This window comes from Channa argus, unplaced genomic scaffold (assembly GCF_033026475.1).
Source record: "Channa argus isolate prfri unplaced genomic scaffold, Channa argus male v1.0 Contig065, whole genome shotgun sequence".
NCBI classification, from domain to species: Eukaryota; Metazoa; Chordata; class Actinopteri; order Anabantiformes; family Channidae; genus Channa; species Channa argus.
Genome location: NW_027125284.1, coordinates 184 through 22,673, shown reverse-complemented (window position 1 = coordinate 22,673; position 22,490 = coordinate 184). Strand labels below are relative to the sequence as shown.

Sequence of the window (22,490 nt, the reverse complement as noted above, 5' to 3'; positions counted from 1 at the left end):
CTACAACTCAGGGCGAACCAAGGCCAACATAATAAACAAAATAAGCCATTTCCCACAGAAAGTGCTAGCTAGCCTGATAGAAATAAACAAACCAAAAGACAGTCTCTAACCCTAACTCCCTAATGTGAAAACAGTCCAAAGAAAATGGCAGTTCACCCCTACAGATTTAATACTATTTACAAAATATACAATTTATAAACAAAACCACGGCACAAAACCTAACAATTCAAAAATGCTAAATAAGGTTTGGAAACCAAGAACAGCAAACAGGTGCTGATGCCAGAAAGAGCCTCGCTAGCTGTTGGGAACCGTACTTTTAAAACTCCAGGAAGTGTAGGATGGACCAATCAGCTTCCTGTACTGCCCCCCAATCCGGCCAATCAGGCAGGGCACCTATAAGAACAAGAAAATAAAAACAACACATATGGCCAGGACCGTAACATGGTCTACTAGTAATGAAGCACGATGGTTGGCAAACCAATAAAGTAGCAAAACAGCAATGAAAGAACAAAATTTGGTGAAAATATAGAACAATTTCTATGAATAAATAGGCAGTAACACCAGCTTGTGCTGCCCGTAAACCCAAGCAAAGAAGCTTACAGCACGTGGTATTCCCAGGCGGTCTTCCTACCAAGTACTAACAAGGCCCGGCCCTATTTGGCTGCCGAGATCGGACGGGATCGGGCGCTTAGAGAGCGGTGTGGCCGTAAGCTGCATTTGACATCATCAACAGCTCTTAAAAACGCTGGAGAAGCAGAATGCATGACACTTGCTAAGAAGAAGATAAATGTGGCAAAGTACAAAGTACTATAACTGTACTGGTCTGTTACGCCCCTGTCTAGGGGGTCAGGGTGCAACATACAAAGATAAATTAGCATGTTCCCTCTCCGATCCCCAAACCAAAATCCAGGATCGAGATGTTCCAACAGAATGATATTTATTTTAAATGAAAGAAAGTGTCAAACAAAACATGACACTACAACTCAGGGCGAACCAAGGCCAACATAATAAACAAAATAAGCCATTTCCCACAGAAAGTGCTAGCTAGCCTGATAGAAATAAACAAACCAAAAGACAGTCTCTAACCCTAACTCCCTAATGTGAAAACAGTCCAAAGAAAATGGCAGTTCACCCCTACAGATTTAATACTATTTACAAAATATACAATTTATAAACAAAACCACGGCACAAAACCTAACAATTCAAAAATGCTAAATAAGGTTTGGAAAGCAAGAACAGCAAACAGGTGCTGATGCCAGAAAGAGCCTCGCTAGCTGTTGGGAACCGTACTTTTAAAACTCCAGCAAGTGTAGGATGGACCAATCAGCTTCCTGTACTGCCCCCCAATCCGGCCAATCAGGCAGGGCACCTATAAGAACAAGAAAATAAAAACAACACATATGGCCAGGACCGTAACATGGTCTACTAGTAATGAAGCACGATGGTTGGCAAACCAATAAAGTAGCAAAACAGCAATGAAAGAACAAAATTTGATGAAAATATAGAACAATTTCTATGAATAAATAGGCAGTAACACAAGCTTGTGCTGCCCGTAAACCCAAGCAAAAAAGCTTACAGCACCTGGTATTCCCAGGCGGTCTTCCTACCAAGTACTAACCAGGCCCGGCTCTATTTGGCTGCCGAGATCGGACGAGATCGGGCGCTTAGAGAGCGGTGTGGCCGTAAGCTGCATTTGACATCATCAACAGCTCTTAAAAACGCTAGAGAAGCAGAATGCATGACACTTGCTAAGAAGAAGATAAATGTGGCAAAGTACAAAGTACTATAACTGTACTGGTCTGTTACGCCCCTGTCTAGGGGGTCAGGGTGAAACATACAAAGATAAATTAGCATGTTCCCTCTCCGATCCCCAAACCAAAATCCAGGATCGAGATGTTCCAACAGAATGATATTTATTTTAAATGAAAGAAAGTGTCAAACAAAACATGACACTACAACTCAGGGCGAACCAAGGCCAACATAATAAACAAAATAAGCCATTTCCCACAGAAAGTGCTAGCTAGCCTGATAGAAATAAACAAACCAAAAGACAGTCTCTAACCCTAACTCCCTAATGTGAAAACAGTCCAAAGAAAATGGCAGTTCACCCCTAAAGATTTAATACTATATACAAAATATACAATTTATAAACAAAACCACGGCACAAAACCTAACAATTCAAAAATGCTAAATAAGGTTTGGAAAGCAAGAACAGCAAACAGGTGCTGATGCCAGAAAGAGCCTCGCTAGCTGTTGGGAACCGTACTTTTAAAACTCCAGCAAGTGTAGGATGGACCAATCAGCTTCCTGTACTGCCCCCCAATCCGGCCAATCAGGCAGGGCACCTATAAGAACAAGAAAATAAAAACAACACATATGGCCAGGACCGTAACATGGTCTACTAGTAATGAAGCACGATGGTTGGCAAACCAATAAAGTAGCAAAACAGCAATGAAAGAACAAAATTTGATGAAAATATAGAACAATTTCTATGAATAAATAGGCAGTAACACAAGCTTGTGCTGCCCGTAAACCCAAGCAAAAAAGCTTACAGCACCTGGTATTCCCAGGCGGTCTTCCTACCAAGTACTAACCAGGCCCGGCTCTATTTGGCTGCCGAGATCGGACGAGATCGGGCGCTTAGAGAGCGGTGTGGCCGTAAGCTGCATTTGACATCATCAACAGCTCTTAAAAACGCTAGAGAAGCAGAATGCATGACACTTGCTAAGAAGAAGATAAATGTGGCAAAGTACAAAGTACTATAACTGTACTGGTCTGTTACGCCCCTGTCTAGGGGGTCAGGGTGCAACATACAAAGATAAATTAGCATGTTCCCTCTCCGATCCCCAAACCAAAATCCAGGATCGAGATGTTCCAACAGAATGATATTTATTTTAAACGAAAGAAAGTGTCAAACAAAACATGACACTACAACTCAGGGCGAACCAAGGCCAACATAATAAACAAAATAAGCCATTTCCCACAGAAAGTGCTAGCTAGCCTGATAGAAATAAACAAACCAAAAGACAGTCTCTAACCCTAACTCCCTAATGTGAAAACAAGAGAAAACAATCAAAAGAAAATGGCAGTCCACCCCTACAGATTTAATACTATTTACAAAATATACAATTTATAAACAAAACCACGGCACAAAACCTAACAATTCAAAAATGCTAAATAAGGTTTGGAAAACAAGAACAGCAAACAGGTGCTGATGCCAGAAAGAGCCTCGCTAGCTGTTGGGAACCGTACTTTTAAAACTCCAGCAAGTGTAGGATGGACCAATCAGCTTCCTGTACTGCCCCCCAATCCGGCCAATCAGGCAGGGCACCTATAAGAACAAGAAAATAAAAACAACACATATGGCCAGGACCGTAACATGGTCTACTAGTAATGAAGCACGATGGTTGGCAAACCAATAAAGTAGCAAAACAGCAATGAAAGAACAAAATTTGATGAAAATATAGAACAATTTCTATGAATAAATAGGCAGTAACACAAGCTTGTGCTGCCCGTAAACCCAAGCAAAAAAGCTTACAGCACCTGGTATTCCCAGGCGGTCTTCCTACCAAGTACTAACCAGGCCCGGCTCTATTTGGCTGCCGAGATCGGACGAGATCGGGCGCTTAGAGAGCGGTGTGGCCGTAAGCTGCATTTGACATCATCAACAGCTCTTAAAAACGCTAGAGAAGCAGAATGCATGACACTTGCTAAGAAGAAGATAAATGTGGCAAAGTACAAAGTACTATAACTGTACTGGTCTGTTACGCCCCTGTCTAGGGGGTCAGGGTGAAACATACAAAGATAAATTAGCATGTTCCCTCTCCGATCCCCAAACCAAAATCCAGGATCGAGATGTTCCAACAGAATGATATTTATTTTAAACGAAAGAAAGTGTCAAACAAAACATGACACTACAACTCAGGGCGAACCAAGGCCAACATAATAAACAAAATAAGCCATTTCCCACAGAAAGTGCTAGCTAGCCTGATAGAAATAAACAAACCAAAAGACAGTCTCTAACCCTAACTCCCTAATGTGAAAACAGTCCAAAGAAAATGGCAGTTCACCCCTACAGATTTAATACTATTTACAAAATATACAATTTATAAACAAAACCACGGCACAAAACCTAACAATTCAAAAATGCTAAATAAGGTTTGGAAAGCAAGAACAGCAAACAGGTGCTGATGCCAGAAAGAGCCTCGCTAGCTGTTGGGAACCGTACTTTTAAAACTCCAGCAAGTGTAGGATGGACCAATCAGCTTCCTGTACTGCCCCCCAATCCGGCCAATCAGGCAGGGCACCTATAAGAACAAGAAAATAAAAACAACACATATGGCCAGGACCGTAACATGGTCTACTAGTAATGAAGCACGATGGTTGGCAAACCAATAAAGTAGCAAAACAGCAATGAAAGAACAAAATTTGATGAAAATATAGAACAATTTCTATGAATAAATAGGCAGTAACACAAGCTTGTGCTGCCCGTAAACCCAAGCAAAAAAGCTTACAGCACCTGGTATTCCCAGGCGGTCTTCCTACCAAGTACTAACCAGGCCCGGCTCTATTTGGCTGCCGAGATCGGACGAGATCGGGCGCTTAGAGAGCGGTGTGGCCGTAAGCTGCATTTGACATCATCAACAGCTCTTAAAAACGCTAGAGAAGCAGAATGCATGACACTTGCTAAGAAGAAGATAAATGTGGCAAAGTACAAAGTACTATAACTGTACTGGTCTGTTACGCCCCTGTCTAGGGGGTCAGGGTGAAACATACAAAGATAAATTAGCATGTTCCCTCTCCGATCCCCAAACCAAAATCCAGGATCGAGATGTTCCAACAGAATGATATTTATTTTAAATGAAAGAAAGTGTCAAACAAAACATGACACTACAACTCAGGGCGAACCAAGGCCAACATAATAAACAAAATAAGCCATTTCCCACAGAAAGTGCTAGCTAGCCTGATAGAAATAAACAAACCAAAAGATAGTCGCTAACCCTAACTCCCTAATGTGAAAACAAGAAAAAACAATCAAAAGAAAATGGCAGTCCACCCCTACAGATTTAATACTATTTACAAAATATACAATTTATAAACAAAACCACGGCACAAAACCTAACAATTCAAAAATGCTAAATAAGGTTTGGAAACCAAGAACAGCAAACAGGTGCTGATGCCAGAAAGAGCCTCGCTAGCTGTTGGGAACCATACTTTTAAAACTCCAGGAAGTGTAGGATGGACCAATCAGCTTCCTGTACTGCCCCCCAATCCGGCCAATCAGGCAGGGCACCTATAAGAACAAGAAAATAAAAACAACACATATGGCCAGGACTGTAACATGGTCTACTAGTAATGAAGCACGATGGTTGGCAAACCAATAAAGTAGCAAAACAGCAATGAAAGAACAAAATTTGATGAAAATATAGAACAATTTCTATGAATAAATAGGCAGTAACACCAGCTTGTGCTGCCCGTAAACCCAAGCAAAGAAGCTTACAGCACGTGGTATTCCCAGGCGGTCTTCCTACCAAGTACTAACAAGGCCCGGCCCTATTTGGCTGCTGAGATCGGACGGGATCGGGCGCTTAGAGAGCAGTGTGGCCGTAAGCTGCATTTGACATCATCAACAGCTCTTAAAAACGCTGGAGAAGCAGAATGCATGACACTTGCTAAGAAGAAGATAAATGTGGCAAAGTACAAAGTACTATAACTGTACTGGTCTGTTACGCCCCTGTCTAGGGGGTCAGGGTGAAACATACAAAGATAAATTTGCATGTTCCATCTCCGATCCTCAAACCAAAATCCAGGATTGAGATGTTCCAACAGAATGATATTTATTTTAAACGAAAGAAAGTGTCAAACAAAACATGACACTACAACTCAGGGCGAACCAAGGCCAACATAATAAACAAAATAAGCCATTTCCCACAGAACGTGCTAGCTAGCCTGATAGAAATAAACAAACCAAAAGACAGTCGCTAACCCTAACTCCCTAATGTGAAAACGGTCCAAAGAAAATGGCAGTTCACCCCTACAGATTTAATACTATTTACAAAATATACAATGTATAACAAAACCACGGCACAAAACCTAACAATTCAAAAATGCTAAATAAGGTTTGGAAACCAAGAACAGCAAACAAGTGCTGATGCCAGAAAGAGCCTCGCTAGCTGTTGGGAACCGTACTTTTAAAACTCCAGGAAGTGTAGGATGGACCAATAAGCTTCTTGTACTGCCCCTCAATCCGGCCAATCAGGCAGGGCACCTATAAGAATAAGAAAATAAAAACAACACATATGGCCAGGACCGTAACATGGTCTACTAGTAATGAAGCACGATGGTTGGCAAACCAATAAAGTAGCAAAACAGCAATGAAAGAACAAAATTTGATGAAAATATAGAACAATTTCTATGAATAAATAGGCAGTAACACCAGCTTGTGCTGCCCGTAAACCCAAGCAAAAAAGCTTACAGCACCTGGTATTCCCAGGCGGTCTTCCTACCAAGTACTAACCAGGCCCGGCTCTATTTGGCTGCCAAGATCGGACGAGATCGGGCGCTTAGAGAGCGGTGTGGCCGTAAGCTGCATTTGACATCATCAACAGCTCTTAAAAACGCTAGAGAAGCAGAATGCATGACACTTGCTAAGAAGAAGATAAATGTGGCAAAGTACAAAGTACTATAACTGTACTGGTCTGTTACGCCCCAGTCTAGGGGGTCAGGGTGAAACATACAAAGATAAATTTGCATGTTTCCTTTTCCGATCCTCAAACCAAAATCCAGGATTGAGATGTTCCAACAGAATGATATTTATTTTAAACGAAAGAAAGTGTCAAACAAAACATGACACTACAACTCAGGGCGAACCAAGGCCAACATAATAAACAAAATAAGCCATTTCCCACAGAAAGTGCTAGCTAGCCTGATAGAAATAAACAAACCAAAAGATAGTCGCTAACCCTAACTCCCTAATGTGAAAACAAGAAAAAACAATCAAAAGAAAATGGCAGTCCACCCCTACAGATTTAATACTATTTACAAAATATACAATTTATAAACAAAACCACGGCACAAAACCTAACAATTCAAAAATGCTAAATAAGGTTTGGAAACCAAGAACAGCAAACAGGTGCTGATGCCAGAAAGAGCCTCGCTAGCTGTTGGGAACCATACTTTTAAAACTCCAGGAAGTGTAGGATGGACCAATCAGCTTCCTGTACTGCCCCCCAATCCGGCCAATCAGGCAGGGCACCTATAAGAACAAGAAAATTAAAACAACACATATGGCCAGGACTGTAACATGGTCTACTAGTAATGAAGCACGATGGTTGGCAAACCAATAAAGTAGCAAAACAGCAATGAAAGAACAAAATTTGATGAAAATATAGAACAATTTCTATGAATAAATAGGCAGTAACACCAGCTTGTGCTGCCCGTAAACCCAAGCAAAGAAGCTTACAGCACGTGGTATTCCCAGGCGGTCTTCCTACCAAGTACTAACAAGGCCCGGCCCTATTTGGCTGCTGAGATCGGACGGGATCGGGCGCTTAGAGAGCAGTGTGGCCGTAAGCTGCATTTGACATCATCAACAGCTCTTAAAAACGCTGGAGAAGCAGAATGCATGACACTTGCTAAGAAGAAGATAAATGTGGCAAAGTACAAAGTACTATAACTGTACTGGTCTGTTACGCCCCTGTCTAGGGGGTCAGGGTGCAACATACAAAGATAAATTAGCATGTTCCCTCTCCGATCCCCAAACCAAAATCCAGGATCGAGATGTTCCAACAGAATGATATTTATTTTAAACGAAAGAAAGTGTCAAACAAAACATGACACTACAACTCAGGGCGAACCAAGGCCAACATAATAAACAAAATAAGCCATTTCCCACAGAAAGTGTTAGCTAGCCTGATAGAAATAAACAAACCAAAAGACAGTCGCTAACCCTAACTCCCTAACGTGAAAACAGTCCAAAGAAAATGGCAGTTCACCCCTACAGATTTAATACTATTTACAAAATATACAATTTATAAACAAAACCACGGCACAAAACCTAACAATTCAAAAATGCTAAATAAGGTTTGGAAACCAAGAACAGCAAACAGGTGCTGATGCCAGAAAGAGCCTCGCTAGCTGTTGGGAACCGTACTTTTAAAACTCCAGGAAGTGTAGGATGGACCAATCAGCTTCCTGTACTGCCCCCCAATCCGGCCAATCAGGCAGGGCACCTATAAGAACAAGAAAATAAAAACAACACATATGGCCAGGACTGTAACATGGTCTACTAGTAATGAAGCACGATGGTTGGCAAACCAATAAAGTAGCAAAACAGCAATGAAAGAACAAAATTTGATGAAAATATAGAACAATTTCTATGAATAAATAGGCAGTAACACCAGCTTGTGCTGCCCGTAAACCCAAGCAAAGAAGCTTACAGCACGTGGTACTCCCAGGCGGTCTTCCTACCAAGTACTAACAAGGCCCGGCCCTATTTGGCTGCCGAGATCGGACGGGATCGGGCGCTTAGAGAGCAGTGTGGCCGTAAGCTGCATTTGACATCATCAACAGCTCTTAAAAACGCTGGAGAAGCAGAATGCATGACACTTGCTAAGAAGAAGATAAATGTGGCAAAGTACAAAGTACTATAACTGTACTGGTCTGTTACGCCCCTGTCTAGGGGGTCAGGGTGCAACATACAAAGATAAATTAGCATGTTCCCTCTCCGATCCCCAAACCAAAATCCAGGATCGAGATGTTCCAACAGAATGATATTTATTTTAAACGAAAGAAAGTGTCAAACAAAACATGACACTACAACTCAGGGCGAACCAAGGCCAACATAATAAACAAAATAAGCCATTTCCCACAGAAAGTGTTAGCTAGCCTGATAGAAATAAACAAACCAAAAGACAGTCGCTAACCCTAACTCCCAAATGTGAAAACAGTCCAAAGAAAATGGTAGTTCACCCCTACAGATTTAATACTATTTACAAAATATACAATTTATAAACAAAACCACGGCACAAAACCAAACAATTCAAAAATGCTAAATAAGGTTTGGAAACCAAGAACAGCAAACAGGTGCTGATGCCAGAAAGAGCCTCGCTAGCTGTTGGGAACCGTACTTTTAAAACTCCAGGAAGTGTAGGATGGACCAATCAGCTTCCTGTACTGCCCCCCAATCCGGCCAATCAGGCAGGGCACCTATAAGAACAAGAAAATAAAAACAACACATATGGCCAGGACCGTAACATTGGTTTACTAGTAATGAAGCACGATGGTTGGCAAACCAATAAAGTAGCAAAACAGCAATGAAAGAACAAAATTTGATGAAAATATAGAACAATTTCTATGAATAAATAGGCAGTAACACCAGCTTGTGCTGCCCGTAAACCCAAGCAAAAAAGCTTACAGCACCTGGTATTCCCAGGCGGTCTTCCTACCAAGTACTAACCAGGCCCGGCTCTATTTGGCTGCCGAGATCGGACGAGATCGGGCGCTTAGAGAGCAGTGTGTCCGTAAGCTGCATTTGACATCATCAACAGCTCTTAAAAACGCTAGAGAAGCAGAATGCATGACACTTGCTAAGAAGAAGATAAATGTGGCAAAGTACAAAGTACTATAACTGTACTGGTCTGTTACGCCCCTGTCTAGGGGGTCAGGGTGCAACATACAAAGATAAATTAGCATGTTCCCTCTCCGATCCCCAAACCAAAATCCAGGATCGAGATGTTCCAACAGAATGATATTTATTTTAAACGAAAGAAAGTGTCAAACAAAACATGACACTACAACTCAGGGCGAACCAAGGCCAACATAATAAACAAAATAAGCCATTTCCCACAGAAAGTGCTAGCTAGCCTGATAGAAATAAACAAACCAAGAGACAGTCGCTAACCCTAACTCCCTAATGTGAAAACAGTCCAAAGAAAATGGCAGTTCACCCTTACAGATTTAATACTATTTACAAAATATACAATTTATAAACAAAACCACGGCACAAAACCTAACAATTCAAAAATGCTAAATAAGGTTTGGAAACCAAGAACAGCAAAAAGGGTGCTGATGCCAGAAAGAGCCTCGCTAGCTGTTGGGAACCATACTTTTAAAACTCCAGGAAGTGTAGGATGGACCAATCAGCTTCCTGTACTGCCCCCCAATCCGGCCAATCAGGCAGGGCACCTATAAGAACAAGAAAATAAAAACAACACATATGGCCAGGACCGTAACATGGTCTACTAGTAATGAAGCACGATGGTTGGCAAACCAATAAAGTAGCAAAACAGCAATGAAAGAACAAAATTTGATGAAAATATAGAACAATTTCTATGAATAAATAGGCAGTAACACCAGCTTGTGCTGCCCGTAAACCCAAGCAAAAAAGCTTACAGCACCTGGTATTCCCAGGCGGTCTTCCTACCAAGTACTAACCAGGCCCGGCTCTATTTGGCTGCCGAGATCGGACGAGATCGGGCGCTTAGAGAGCGGTGTGGCCGTAAGCTGCATTTGACATCATCAACAGCTCTTAAAAACGCTAGAGAAGCAGAATGCATGACACTTGCTAAGAAGAAGATAAATGTGGCAAAGTACAAAGTACTATAACTGTACTGGTCTGTTACGCCCCAGTCTAGGGGGTCAGGGTGAAACATACAAAGATAAATTTGCATGTTTCCTTTTCCGATCCTCAAACCAAAATCCAGGATTGAGATGTTCCAACAGAATGATATTTATTTTAAACGAAAGAAAGTGTCAAACAAAACATGACACTACAACTCAGGGCGAACCAAGGCCAACATAATAAACAAAATAAGCCATTTCCCACAGAAAGTGCTAGCTAGCCTGATAGAAATAAACAAACCAAAAGACAGTCGCTAACCCTAACTCCCTAATGTGAAAACAAGAAAAAACAATCAAAAGAAAATGGCAGTCCACCCCTACAGATTTAATACTATTTACAAAATATACAATTTATAAACAAAACCACGGCACAAAACCTAACAATTCAAAAATGCTAAATAAGGTTTGGAAACCAAGAACAGCAAAAAGGGTGCTGATGCCAGAAAGAGCCTCGCTAGCTGTTGGGAACCATACTTTTAAAACTCCAGGAAGTGTAGGATGGACCAATCAGCTTCCTGTACTGCCCCCCAATCCGGCCAATCAGGCAGGGCACCTATAAGAACAAGAAAATAAAAACAACACATATGGCCAGGACCGTAACATGGTCTACTAGTAATGAAGCACGATGGTTGGCAAACCAATAAAGTAGCAAAACAGCAATGAAAGAACAAAATTTGATGAAAATATAGAACAATTTCTATGAATAAATAGGCAGTAACACAAGCTTGTGCTGCCCGTAAACCCAAGCAAAGAAGCTTACAGCACCTGGTATTCCCAGGCGGTCTTCCTACCAAGTACTAACCAGGCCCGGCTCTATTTGGCTGCCGAGATCGGACGAGATCGGGCGCTTAGAGAGCGGTGTGGCCGTAAGCTGCATTTGACATCATCAACAGCTCTTAAAAACGCTAGAGAAGCAGAATGCATGACACTTGCTAAGAAGAAGATAAATGTGGCAAAGTACAAAGTACTATAACTGTACTGGTCTGTTACGCCCCAGTCTAGGGGGTCAGGGTGAAACATACAAAGATAAATTTGCATGTTTCCTTTTCCGATCCTCAAACCAAAATCCAGGATTGAGATGTTCCAACAGAATGATATTTATTTTAAACGAAAGAAAGTGTCAAACAAAACATGACACTACAACTCAGGGCGAACCAAGGCCAACATAATAAACAAAATAAGCCATTTCCCACAGAAAGTGCTAGCTAGCCTGATAGAAATAAACAAACCAAAAGACAGTCGCTAACCCTAACTCCCTAATGTGAAAACAAGAAAAAACAATCAAAAGAAAATGGCAGTCCACCCCTACAGATTTAATACTATTTACAAAATATACAATTTATAAACAAAACCACGGCACAAAACCTAACAATTCAAAAATGCTAAATAAGGTTTGGAAACCAAGAACAGCAAACAGGTGCTGATGCCAGAAAGAGCCTCGCTAGCTGTTGGGAACCGTACTTTTAAAACTCCAGGAAGTGTAGGATGGACCAATCAGCTTCCTGTACTGCCCCCCAATCCGGCCAATCAGGCACGGCACCTATAAGAACAAGAAAATAAAAACAACACATATGGCCAGGACCGTAACATGGTCTACTAGTAATGAAGCACGATGGTTGACAAACCAATAAAGTAGCAAAACAGCAATGAAAGAACAAAATTTGATGAAAATATGGAACAATTTCTATGAATAAATAGGCATTAACACCAGCTTGTGCTGCCCGTAAACCTAAGCAAAAAAGCTTACAGCACCTGGTATTCCCAGGCGGTCTTCCTACCAAGTACTAACCAGGCCCGGCTCTATTTGGCTGCCGAGATCGGACGAGATCGGGCGCTTAGAGAGCTGTGTGGCCGTAAGCTGCATTTGACATCATCAACAGCTCTTAAAAACGCTAGAGAAGCAGAATGCATGACACTTGCTAAGAAGAAGATAAATGTGGCAAAGTACAAAGTACTATAACTGTACTGGTCTGTTACGCCCCTGTCTAGGGGGTCAGGGTGCAACATACAAAGATAAATTAGCATGTTCCCTCTCCGATCCCCAAACCAAAATCCAGGATCGAGATGTTCCAACAGAATGATATTTATTTTAAACGAAAGAAAGTGTCAAACAAAACATGACACTACAACTCAGGGCGAACCAAGGCCAACATAATAAACAAAATAAGCCATTTCCCACAGAAAGTGCTAGCTAGCCTGATAGAAATAAACAAACCAAAAGACAGTCGCTAACCCTAACTCCCTAATGTGAAAACGGTCCAAAGAAAATGGCAGTTCACCCCTACATATTTAATACTATTTACAAAATATACAATTTATAACAAAACCACGGCACAAAACCTAACAATTCAAAAATGCTAAATAAGGTTTGGAAACCAAGAACAGCAAACAGGTGCTGATGCCAGAAAGAGCCTCGCTTGCTGTTGGGAACCGTACTTTTAAAACTCCAGGAAGTGTAGGATGGACCAATCAGCTTCCTGTACTGCCCCCCAATCCGGCCAATCAGGCAGGGCACCTATAAGAACAAGAAAATAAAAACAACACATATGGCCAGGACCGTAACATGGTCTACTAGTAATGAAGCACGATGGTTGGCAAACCAATAAAGTAGCAAAACAGCAATGAAAGAACAAAATTTGATGAAAATATAGAACAATTTCTATGAATAAATAGGCAGTAACACCAGCTTGTGCTGCCCGTAAACCCAAGCAAAAAAGCTTACAGCACCTGGTATTCCCAGGCGGTCTTCCTACCAAGTACTAACCAGGCCCGGCTCTATTTGGCTGCCGAGATCGGACGAGATCGGGCGCTTAGAGAGCGGTGTGGCCGTAAGCTGCATTTGACATCATCAACAGCTCTTAAAAACGCTAGAGAAGCAGAATGCATGACACTTGCTAAGAAGAAGATAAATGTTGCAAAGTACAAAGTACTATAACTGTACTGGTCTGTTACGCCCCTGTCTAGGGGGTCAGGGTGCAACATACAAAGATAAATTAGCATGTTCCCTCTCCGATCCCCAAACCAAAATCCAGGATCGAGATGTTCCAACAGAATGATATTTATTTTAAACGAAAGAAAGTGCCAAACAAAACATGACACTACAACTCAGGGCGAACCAAGGCCAACATAATAAACAAAATAAGCCATTTCCCACAGAAAGTGCTAGCTAGCCTGATAGAAATAAACAAACCAAAAGACAGTCGCTAACCCTAACTCCCTAATGTGAAAACGGTCCAAAGAAAATGGCAGTTCACCCCTACAGATTTAATACTATTTACAAAATATACAATTTATAACAAAACCACGTCACAAAACCTAACAATTCAAAAATGCTAAATAAGGTTTGGAAACCAAGAACAGCAAACAGGTGCTGATGCCAGAAAGAGCCTCGCTTGCTGTTGGGAACCGTACTTTTAAAACTCCAGGAAGTGTAGGATGGACCAATCAGCTTCCTGTACTGCCCCCCAATCCGGCCAATCAGGCAGGGCACCTATAAGAACAAGAAAATAAAAACAACACATATGGCCAGGACCGTAACATGGTCTACTAGTAATGAAGCACGATGGTTGGCAAACCAATAAAGTAGCAAAACAGCAATGAAAGAACAAAATTTGATGAAAATATAGAACAATTTCTATGAATAAATAGGCAGTAACACCAGCTTGTGCTGCCCGTAAACCCAAGCAAAAAAGCTTACAGCACCTGGTATTCCCAGGCGGTCTTCCTACCAAGTACTAACCAGGCCCGGCTCTATTTGGCTGCCGAGATCGGACGAGATCGGGCGCTTAGAGAGCGGTGTGGCCGTAAGCTGCATTTGACATCATCAACAGCTCTTAAAAACGCTAGAGAAGCAGAATGCATGACACTTGCTAAGAAGAAGATAAATGTGGCAAAGTACAAAGTACTATAACTGTACTGGTCTGTTACGCCCCTGTCTAGGGGGTCAGGGTGCAACATACAAAGATAAATTAGCATGTTCCCTCTCCGATCCCCAAACCAAAATCCAGGATCGAGATGTTCCAACAGAATGATATTTATTTTAAACGAAAGAAAGTGTCAAACAAAACATGACACTACAACTCAGGGCGAACCAAGGCCAACATAATAAACAAAATAAGCCATTTCCCACAGAAAGTGTTAGCTAGCCTGATAGAAATAAACAAACCAAAAGACAGTCGCTAACCCTAACTCCCTAATGTGAAAACGGTCCAAAGAAAATGGCAGTTCACCCCTACATATTTAATACTATTTACAAAATATACAATTTATAACAAAACCACGGCACAAAACCTAACAATTCAAAAATGCTAAATAAGGTTTGGAAACCAAGAACAGCAAACAGGTGCTGATGCCAGAAAGAGCCTCGCTTGCTGTTGGGAACCGTACTTTTAAAACTCCAGGAAGTGTAGGATGGACCAATCAGCTTCCTGTACTGCCCCCCAATCCGGCCAATCAGGCAGGGCACCTATAAGAACAAGAAAATAAAAACAACACATATGGCCAGGACCGTAACATGGTCTACTAGTAATGAAGCACGATGGTTGGCAAACCAATAAAGTAGCAAAACAGCAATGAAAGAACAAAATTTGATGAAAATATAGAACAATTTCTATGAATAAATAGGCAGTAACACCAGCTTGTGCTGCCCGTAAACCCAAGCAAAAAAGCTTACAGCACCTGGTATTCCCAGGCGGTCTTCCTACCAAGTACTAACCAGGCCCGGCTCTATTTGGCTGCCGAGATCGGACGAGATCGGGCGCTTAGAGAGCGGTGTGGCCGTAAGCTGCATTTGACATCATCAACAGCTCTTAAAAACGCTAGAGAAGCAGAATGCATGACACTTGCTAAGAAGAAGATAAATGTTGCAAAGTACAAAGTACTATAACTGTACTGGTCTGTTACGCCCCTGTCTAGGGGGTCAGGGTGCAACATACAAAGATAAATTAGCATGTTCCCTCTCCGATCCCCAAACCAAAATCCAGGATCGAGATGTTCCAACAGAATGATATTTATTTTAAACGAAAGAAAGTGTCAAACAAAACATGACACTACAACTCAGGGCGAACCAAGGCCAACATAATAAACAAAATAAGCCATTTCCCACAGAAAGTGCTAGCTAGCCTGATAGAAATAAACAAACCAAAAGACAGTCGCTAACCCTAACTCCCTAATGTGAAAACGGTCCAAAGAAAATGGCAGTTCACCCCTACAGATTTAATACTATTTACAAAATATACAATTTATAACAAAACCACGTCACAAAACCTAACAATTCAAAAATGCTAAATAAGGTTTGGAAACCAAGAACAGCAAACAGGTGCTGATGCCAGAAAGAGCCTCGCTTGCTGTTGGGAACCGTACTTTTAAAACTCCAGGAAGTGTAGGATGGACCAATCAGCTTCCTGTACTGCCCCCCAATCCGGCCAATCAGGCAGGGCACCTATAAGAACAAGAAAATAAAAACAACACATATGGCCAGGACCGTAACATGGTCTACTAGTAATGAAGCACGATGGTTGGCAAACCAATAAAGTAGCAAAACAGCAATGAAAGAACAAAATTTGATGAAAATATAGAACAATTTCTATGAATAAATAGGCAGTAACACCAGCTTGTGCTGCCCGTAAACCCAAGCAAAAAAGCTTACAGCACCTGGTATTCCCAGGCGGTCTTCCTACCAAGTACTAACCAGGCCCGGCTCTATTTGGCTGCCGAGATCGGACGAGATCGGGCGCTTAGAGAGCGGTGTGGCCGTAAGCTGCATTTGACATCATCAACAGCTCTTAAAAACGCTAGAGAAGCAGAATGCATGACACTTGCTAAGAAGAAGATAAATGTGGCAAAGTACAAAGTACTATAACTGTACTGGTCTGTTACGCCCCTGTCTAGGGGGTCAGGGTGCAACATACAAAGATAAATTAGCATGTTCCCTCTCCGATCCCCAAACCAAAATCCAGGATCGAGATGTTCCAACAGAATGATATTTATTTTAAACGAAAGAAAGTGTCAAACAAAACATGACACTACAACTCAGGGCGAACCAAGGCCAACATAATAAACAAAATAAGCCATTTCCCACAGAAAGTGTTAGCTAGCCTGATAGAAATAAACAAACCAAAAGACAGTCGCTAACCCTAACTCCCTAATGTGAAAACAGTCCAAAGAAAATGGCAGTTCACGCCTACAGATTTAATACTATTTACAAAATATACAATTTATAAACAAAACCACGGCACAAAACCTAACAATTCAAAAATGCTAAATAAGGTTTGGAAACCAAGAACAGCAAACAAGTGCTGATGCCAGAAAGAGCCTCGCTAGCTGTTGGGAACCGTACTTTAAAACTCCAGGAAGTGTAGGATGGACCAATCAGCTTCCTGTACTGCCCCCCAATCCGGCCAATCAGGCAGGGCACCTATAAGAACAAGAAAATAAAAACAACACATATGGCCAGGACCGTAACATGGTCTACTAGTAATGAAGCACGATGGTTGGCAAACCAATAAAGTAGCAAAACAGCAATGAAAGAACAAAATTTGATGAAAATATAGAACAATTTCTATGAATAAATAGGCAGTAACACCAGCTTGTGCTGCCCGTAAACCCAAGCAAAAAAGCTTACAGCACCTGGTATTCCCAGGCGGTCTTCCTACCAAGTACTAACCAGGCCCGGCTCTATTTGGCTGCCGAGATCGGACGAGATCGGGCGCTTAGAGAGCGGTGTGGCCGTAAGCTGCATTTGACATCATCAACAGCTCTTAAAAACGCTAGAGAAGCAGAATGCATGACACTTGCTAAGAAGAAGATAAATGTTGCAAAGTACAAAGTACTATAACTGTACTGGTCTGTTACGCCCCTGTCTAGGGGGTCAGGGTGCAACATACAAAGATAAATTAGCATGTTCCCTCTCCGATCCCCAAACCAAAATCCAGGATCGAGATGTTCCAACAGAATGATATTTATTTTAAACGAAAGAAAGTGCCAAACAAAACATGACACTACAACTCAGGGCGAACCAAGGCCAACATAATAAACAAAATAAGCCATTTCCCACAGAAAGTGCTAGCTAGCCTGATAGAAATAAACAAACCAAAAGACAGTCGCTAACCCTAACTCCCTAATGTGAAAACGGTCCAAAGAAAATGGCAGTTCACCCCTACAGATTTAATACTATTTACAAAATATACAATTTATAACAAAACCACGTCACAAAACCTAACAATTCAAAAATGCTAAATAAGGTTTGGAAACCAAGAACAGCAAACAGGTGCTGATGCCAGAAAGAGCCTCGCTTGCTGTTGGGAACCGTACTTTTAAAACTCCAGGAAGTGTAGGATGGACCAATCAGCTTCCTGTACTGCCCCCCAATCCGGCCAATCAGGCAGGGCACCTATAAGAACAAGAAAATAAAAACAACACATATGGCCAGGACCGTAACATGGTCTACTAGTAATGAAGCACGATGGTTGGCAAACCAATAAAGTAGCAAAACAGCAATGAAAGAACAAAATTTGATGAAAATATAGAACAATTTCTATGAATAAATAGGCAGTAACACCAGCTTGTGCTGCCCGTAAACCCAAGCAAAAAAGCTTACAGCACCTGGTATTCCCAGGCGGTCTTCCTACCAAGTACTAACCAGGCCCGGCTCTATTTGGCTGCCGAGATCGGACGAGATCGGGCGCTTAGAGAGCGGTGTGGCCGTAAGCTGCATTTGACATCATCAACAGCTCTTAAAAACGCTAGAGAAGCAGAATGCATGACACTTGCTAAGAAGAAGATAAATGTGGCAAAGTACAAAGTACTATAACTGTACTGGTCTGTTACGCCCCTGTCTAGGGGGTCAGGGTGCAACATACAAAGATAAATTAGCATGTTCCCTCTCCGATCCCCAAACCAAAATCCAGGATCGAGATGTTCCAACAGAATGATATTTATTTTAAACGAAAGAAAGTGTCAAACAAAACATGACACTACAACTCAGGGCGAACCAAGGCCAACATAATAAACAAAATAAGCCATTTCCCACAGAAAGTGTTAGCTAGCCTGATAGAAATAAACAAACCAAAAGACAGTCGCTAACCCTAACTCCCTAATGTGAAAACGGTCCAAAGAAAATGGCAGTTCACCCCTACATATTTAATACTATTTACAAAATATACAATTTATAACAAAACCACGGCACAAAACCTAACAATTCAAAAATGCTAAATAAGGTTTGGAAACCAAGAACAGCAAACAGGTGCTGATGCCAGAAAGAGCCTCGCTTGCTGTTGGGAACCGTACTTTTAAAACTCCAGGAAGTGTAGGATGGACCAATCAGCTTCCTGTACTGCCCCCCAATCCGGCCAATCAGGCAGGGCACCTATAAGAACAAGAAAATAAAAACAACACATATGGCCAGGACCGTAACATGGTCTACTAGTAATGAAGCACGATGGTTGGCAAACCAATAAAGTAGCAAAACAGCAATGAAAGAACAAAATTTGATGAAAATATAGAACAATTTCTATGAATAAATAGGCAGTAACACCAGCTTGTGCTGCCCGTAAACCCAAGCAAAAAAGCTTACAGCACCTGGTATTCCCAGGCGGTCTTCCTACCAAGTACTAACCAGGCCCGGCTCTATTTGGCTGCCGAGATCGGACGAGATCGGGCGCTTAGAGAGCGGTGTGGCCGTAAGCTGCATTTGACATCATCAACAGCTCTTAAAAACGCTAGAGAAGCAGAATGCATGACACTTGCTAAGAAGAAGATAAATGTTGCAAAGTACAAAGTACTATAACTGTACTGGTCTGTTACGCCCCTGTCTAGGGGGTCAGGGTGCAACATACAAAGATAAATTAGCATGTTCCCTCTCCGATCCCCAAACCAAAATCCAGGATCGAGATGTTCCAACAGAATGATATTTATTTTAAACGAAAGAAAGTGTCAAACAAAACATGACACTACAACTCAGGGCGAACCAAGGCCAACATAATAAACAAAATAAGCCATTTCCCACAGAAAGTGCTAGCTAGCCTGATAGAAATAAACAAACCAAAAGACAGTCGCTAACCCTAACTCCCTAATGTGAAAACGGTCCAAAGAAAATGGCAGTTCACCCCTACAGATTTAATACTATTTACAAAATATACAATTTATAACAAAACCACGTCACAAAACCTAACAATTCAAAAATGCTAAATAAGGTTTGGAAACCAAGAACAGCAAACAGGTGCTGATGCCAGAAAGAGCCTCGCTTGCTGTTGGGAACCGTACTTTTAAAACTCCAGGAAGTGTAGGATGGACCAATCAGCTTCCTGTACTGCCCCCCAATCCGGCCAATCAGGCAGGGCACCTATAAGAACAAGAAAATAAAAACAACACATATGGCCAGGACCGTAACATGGTCTACTAGTAATGAAGCACGATGGTTGGCAAACCAATAAAGTAGCAAAACAGCAATGAAAGAACAAAATTTGATGAAAATATAGAACAATTTCTATGAATAAATAGGCAGTAACACCAGCTTGTGCTGCCCGTAAACCCAAGCAAAAAAGCTTACAGCACCTGGTATTCCCAGGCGGTCTTCCTACCAAGTACTAACCAGGCCCGGCTCTATTTGGCTGCCGAGATCGGACGAGATCGGGCGCTTAGAGAGCGGTGTGGCCGTAAGCTGCATTTGACATCATCAACAGCTCTTAAAAACGCTAGAGAAGCAGAATGCATGACACTTGCTAAGAAGAAGATAAATGTGGCAAAGTACAAAGTACTATAACTGTACTGGTCTGTTACGCCCCTGTCTAGGGGGTCAGGGTGCAACATACAAAGATAAATTAGCATGTTCCCTCTCCGATCCCCAAACCAAAATCCAGGATCGAGATGTTCCAACAGAATGATATTTATTTTAAACGAAAGAAAGTGTCAAACAAAACATGACACTACAACTCAGGGCGAACCAAGGCCAACATAATAAACAAAATAAGCCATTTCCCACAGAAAGTGTTAGCTAGCCTGATAGAAATAAACAAACCAAAAGACAGTCGCTAACCCTAACTCCCTAATGTGAAAACAGTCCAAAGAAAATGGCAGTTCACGCCTACAGATTTAATACTATTTACAAAATATACAATTTATAAACAAAACCACGGCACAAAACCTAACAATTCAAAAATGCTAAATAAGGTTTGGAAACCAAGAACAGCAAACAAGTGCTGATGCCAGAAAGAGCCTCGCTAGCTGTTGGGAACCGTACTTTAAAACTCCAGGAAGTGTAGGATGGACCAATCAGCTTCCTGTACTGCCCCCCAATCCGGCCAATCAGGCACGGCACCTATAAGAACAAGAAAATAAAAACAACACATATGGCCAGGACTGTAACATGGTCTACTAGTAATGAAGCACGATGGTTGACAAACCAATAAAGTAGCAAAACAGCAATGAAAGAACAAAATTTGATGAAAATATGGAACAATTTCTATGAATAAATAGGCAGTAACACCAGCTTGTGCTGCCCGTAAACCCAAGCAAAAAAGCTTACAGCACCTGGTATTCCCAGGCGGTCTTCCTACCAAGTACTAACCAGGCCCGGCTCTATTTGGCTGCCGAGATCGGACGAGATCGGGCGCTTAGAGAGCGGTGTGGCCGTAAGCTGCATTTGACATCATCAACAGCTCTTAAAAACGCTAGAGAAGCAGAATGCATGACACTTGCTAAGAAGAAGATAAATGTGGCAAAGTACAAAGTACTATAACTGTACTGGTCTGTTACGCCCCTGTCTAGGGGGTCAGGGTGCAACATACAAAGATAAATTAGCATGTTCCCTCTCCGATCCCCAAACCAAAATCCAGGATCGAGATGTTCCAACAGAATGATATTTATTTTAAACGAAAGAAAGTGTCAAACAAAACATGACACTACAACTCAGGGCGAACCAAGGCCAACATAATAAACAAAATAAGCCATTTCCCACAGAAAGTGTTAGCTAGCCTGATAGAAATAAACAAACCAAAAGACAGTCGCTAACCCTAACTCCCTAATGTGAAAACAGTCCAAAGAAAATGGCAGTTCACGCCTACAGATTTAATACTATTTACAAAATATACAATTTATAAACAAAACCACGGCACAAAACCTAACAATTCAAAAATGCTAAATAAGGTTTGGAAACCAAGAACAGCAAACAAGTGCTGATGCCAGAAAGAGCCTCGCTAGCTGTTGGGAACCGTACTTTTAAAACTCCAGGAAGTGTAGGATGGACCAATCAGCTTCCTGTACTGCCCCCCAATCCGGCCAATCAGGCACGGCACCTATAAGAACAAGAAAATAAAAACAACACATATGGCCAGGACCGTAACATGGTCTACTAGTAATGAAGCACGATGGTTGACAAACCAATAAAGTAGCAAAACAGCAATGAAAGAACAAAATTTGATGAAAATATGGAACAATTTCTATGAATAAATAGGCAGTAACACCAGCTTGTGCTGCCCGTAAACCCAAGCAAAAAAGCTTACAGCACCTGGTATTCCCAGGCGGTCTTCCTACCAAGTACTAACCAGGCCCGGCTCTATTTGGCTGCCGAGATCGGACGAGATCGGGCGCTTAGAGAGCGGTGTGGCCGTAAGCTGCATTTGACATCATCAACAGCTCTTAAAAACGCTAGAGAAGCAGAATGCATGACACTTGCTAAGAAGAAGATAAATGTGGCAAAGTACAAAGTACTATAACTGTACTGGTCTGTTACGCCCCTGTCTAGGGGGTCAGGGTGCAACATACAAAGATAAATTAGCATGTTCCCTCTCCGATCCCCAAACCAAAATCCAGGATCGAGATGTTCCAACAGAATGATATTTATTTTAAACGAAAGAAAGTGTCAAACAAAACAT

The 22,490-nt window shown here is 41.7% G+C and overlaps 23 pseudogenes; all 23 read right to left on the bottom strand.

The window, feature by feature from the left end:
- Window positions 1-593: 593 nt before the first annotated feature.
- On the bottom strand, window positions 594-712 carry LOC137120006 (5S ribosomal RNA; annotated as a pseudogene).
- Window positions 713-1,569: 857 nt separating this feature from the next.
- On the bottom strand, window positions 1,570-1,688 carry LOC137120060 (5S ribosomal RNA; annotated as a pseudogene).
- Window positions 1,689-2,545: 857 nt separating this feature from the next.
- Window positions 2,546-2,664, bottom strand: LOC137120059 (5S ribosomal RNA; annotated as a pseudogene).
- An 867-nt stretch (window positions 2,665-3,531) lies between these two features.
- LOC137120058 (5S ribosomal RNA) lies at window positions 3,532-3,650 on the bottom strand (annotated as a pseudogene).
- An 857-nt stretch (window positions 3,651-4,507) lies between these two features.
- LOC137120057 (5S ribosomal RNA) lies at window positions 4,508-4,626 on the bottom strand (annotated as a pseudogene).
- An 867-nt stretch (window positions 4,627-5,493) lies between these two features.
- Window positions 5,494-5,612, bottom strand: LOC137120039 (5S ribosomal RNA; annotated as a pseudogene).
- An 856-nt stretch (window positions 5,613-6,468) lies between these two features.
- LOC137119977 (5S ribosomal RNA) lies at window positions 6,469-6,587 on the bottom strand (annotated as a pseudogene).
- An 868-nt stretch (window positions 6,588-7,455) lies between these two features.
- On the bottom strand, window positions 7,456-7,574 carry LOC137120038 (5S ribosomal RNA; annotated as a pseudogene).
- An 857-nt stretch (window positions 7,575-8,431) lies between these two features.
- On the bottom strand, window positions 8,432-8,550 carry LOC137120027 (5S ribosomal RNA; annotated as a pseudogene).
- Window positions 8,551-9,408: 858 nt separating this feature from the next.
- On the bottom strand, window positions 9,409-9,527 carry LOC137120005 (5S ribosomal RNA; annotated as a pseudogene).
- An 858-nt stretch (window positions 9,528-10,385) lies between these two features.
- LOC137120055 (5S ribosomal RNA) lies at window positions 10,386-10,504 on the bottom strand (annotated as a pseudogene).
- An 869-nt stretch (window positions 10,505-11,373) lies between these two features.
- Window positions 11,374-11,492, bottom strand: LOC137120054 (5S ribosomal RNA; annotated as a pseudogene).
- An 868-nt stretch (window positions 11,493-12,360) lies between these two features.
- On the bottom strand, window positions 12,361-12,479 carry LOC137119994 (5S ribosomal RNA; annotated as a pseudogene).
- Window positions 12,480-13,335: 856 nt separating this feature from the next.
- Window positions 13,336-13,454, bottom strand: LOC137120053 (5S ribosomal RNA; annotated as a pseudogene).
- Window positions 13,455-14,310: 856 nt separating this feature from the next.
- Window positions 14,311-14,429, bottom strand: LOC137120052 (5S ribosomal RNA; annotated as a pseudogene).
- Window positions 14,430-15,285: 856 nt separating this feature from the next.
- Window positions 15,286-15,404, bottom strand: LOC137120051 (5S ribosomal RNA; annotated as a pseudogene).
- An 856-nt stretch (window positions 15,405-16,260) lies between these two features.
- LOC137120050 (5S ribosomal RNA) lies at window positions 16,261-16,379 on the bottom strand (annotated as a pseudogene).
- Window positions 16,380-17,235: 856 nt separating this feature from the next.
- Window positions 17,236-17,354, bottom strand: LOC137120049 (5S ribosomal RNA; annotated as a pseudogene).
- An 856-nt stretch (window positions 17,355-18,210) lies between these two features.
- LOC137120048 (5S ribosomal RNA) lies at window positions 18,211-18,329 on the bottom strand (annotated as a pseudogene).
- An 856-nt stretch (window positions 18,330-19,185) lies between these two features.
- On the bottom strand, window positions 19,186-19,304 carry LOC137120047 (5S ribosomal RNA; annotated as a pseudogene).
- An 856-nt stretch (window positions 19,305-20,160) lies between these two features.
- Window positions 20,161-20,279, bottom strand: LOC137120043 (5S ribosomal RNA; annotated as a pseudogene).
- Window positions 20,280-21,135: 856 nt separating this feature from the next.
- Window positions 21,136-21,254, bottom strand: LOC137120031 (5S ribosomal RNA; annotated as a pseudogene).
- Window positions 21,255-22,111: 857 nt separating this feature from the next.
- LOC137120019 (5S ribosomal RNA) lies at window positions 22,112-22,230 on the bottom strand (annotated as a pseudogene).
- Between the last annotated feature and the right edge of the window lie 260 nt (window positions 22,231-22,490).